Raw genomic sequence first — 2,326 nt, forward strand, 5'->3', positions numbered from 1 at the left:
AGGCAGACAGCTCTGACAGACAGACAGCTCTGACAGACAGACAGCTCTGACAGGCAGCTCTGACAGGCAGACAGCTCTGACAGACAGGCAGCTCAGAGAGGCCTAGGTAGATGATCTGAATCATGAGCTCTGAAGACCTGAAACTGCCAATGAATATGGAAAAAACACTATTCATTTCTTCCTGTGTCTAGAAGCCACTTGTCATGGTTAAGCAGGCCCAAGTACTTCCTCCAAAGATAATTGGGCAAAGTCCATAAAACAAGTCATAAAATTAGGATTCAGGGCCAGAATCTGGGATGAAAAAAAAAAAAAAACAGAAAACAAAAAACAAAAAATAACATCAGAGAACATTTACGGGAGGATGGGCATTCAAGGTGATTGCTGCTAACTGGGATTTTACTTGAAATTATTCCACCTAGAAAACAAAGAGCCAGTAAAAGAGACTATGCATAGAGAATATAAATCTGACTTTGTCACCTTACATACAGTAACCAATAAGACTACACGCACAGGGCAAACCACGTGGGAAGAAAGGCTACTTTCCATGGTTTCCTCCCACACAAAACACATTGCTATTTCTCTATCAAGATATTTGATACAAAGTTTAGCTACTGGTCTTCCTTAGGTCTTGCAAAAACAACCCAAGCTTGGAAAATGATATATGATAAATAGTACTGAGTACCTTATAAAGTGTCTATAGTTGCTGATCTCTATGCTAAAAGTGTCCAGTGTTATGCTTATAACTCACAAGGACCCTCTAAGGGCCATAGTGCTATCTACCTTTCAAAGATGAGAAATCCACAGCTCAGGGATCAAGCGACTTGGACAAAGCCACATAGATGGCAGCTAGCAGAGCTGGAGTCCAGAGCCAGGTAAACAGCCAAGATCCAGAGTCATATAAATTCTTCTATTGTGCACAGAAACATAGTCCTTGTCCTTGACTACCTAGACAAGAATTTCCAAAAATAGGTCTCCAAAAAACCTAGCAGATTAAGCTTTGCCTCCAGGAACACCAACAAGAGTGGTTGGCAAGGGATACATCTGAAACTGCATTAATATCTATGGAAAACCAAGATAATGGAAGCCAGAGGAATTGCCAGCAGTGTTGGTTTGGTTTAGGGCATCTGTGTGAACCGTGAGCATCTGAACCCTCACTGAATTTACCAGTGGCTTGGATATAGGGAATGCACATCTCAGATTCCACACCATCAGTCATTATAGACAGCTGTTAGATTTACGGTGTTGCTCAAGAGCTATAATGGATTCATTTGTCATTGCCCATGAGCCTCTAGAGAGGGTAGAGTAATGATGAAGACCCACAGTGTCCCATGTTACCTAAGTGTCAAGCAGGGGACTAGGATTGAAAGGAGGGAAGCAGATTGAGAAAAGGTCCAAATTTTTCCTGGCTTCAACGTTTTAGAGGCTAGTTTGGGAACTGTATTGGTTCTTTTATATCCAACATCATCCCCTGGGAAGTATTTGGAAACAGGCTCTGAAACATATTATAATAGAAATTATTCTCAAGTATCCAAAAGCTACATGAGCTGGAACACTGATATTGTTCAGAGCCATTACTGAAGTCATGTTATTAAAAGCCTGCTCATCTCCAAGTGAGAGGTACACAAGGGCACACAGCCGATGCCTCTGCTACCAAGTTCTTTTTTTTGTTTGTTTGTTTATGTATTATATTACAATCTGTATTTGGTATGTTTTGTTATGTACTTATTCAACAATCATATAGTGAAATTCTGTTTTATACATCATTATTGTAAATAAAGAGTAGATAAATCTTTCAAGGCATATAGATTGTAATTAGGATGAGGGAATATATAAGAATTCTTGCCAGAAGAAAATAGAATAATCAGGTCTTACTAAAATGTAGGGGAAAATGTTTCATTATTATGAGAGGACAGAAGGGCATAGCAGTCTCATTGAAAATGAGAAAAGAATTTGAAGGACAAAGAGGTCATGAACCATAGAGTTTTACAGCCACTATCAAAGAGGAACTGTGGATAATATCGACACACTGTCTCAGGGATTTCAAATCAGTTTCTCATACACCAGACATTATTTGAGGGAAAGCAGCATGAATAACAGTGGTGGATCGTTAGGCTTAGAGTTCCTGTAAGGAAGGACCGCATACTCAGGACTTCTCATCATGTACATTCTCTTATATACATGCTTTTAGTTTATTAGCAAAGTACTTGCAAGTTTAAGACAGGGTTAATACATTTTCAATCAAGGCCATGATAGTATCCTTGAGAAAAAGATGCCATATACATTGTTTCAGTGGGAAATGGTAAACATGAGGACTTGTTTCAGTTCT

General features: G+C 39.2%; 1 protein-coding gene across 2 annotated transcripts in view; it reads right to left on the reverse strand.

Moving 5' to 3' along the window:
* The window catches only part of Fbxl13 (F-box and leucine rich repeat protein 13), a 173,101-nt gene that overhangs the window by 100,890 nt on the left and 69,885 nt on the right, over positions 1–2,326 (reverse strand). The window lies entirely within an intron of this gene.

This window comes from Mus pahari, chromosome 2 (genome assembly GCF_900095145.1).
Source record: "Mus pahari chromosome 2, PAHARI_EIJ_v1.1, whole genome shotgun sequence".
NCBI lineage: Eukaryota > Metazoa > Chordata > Mammalia > Rodentia > Muridae > Mus > Mus pahari.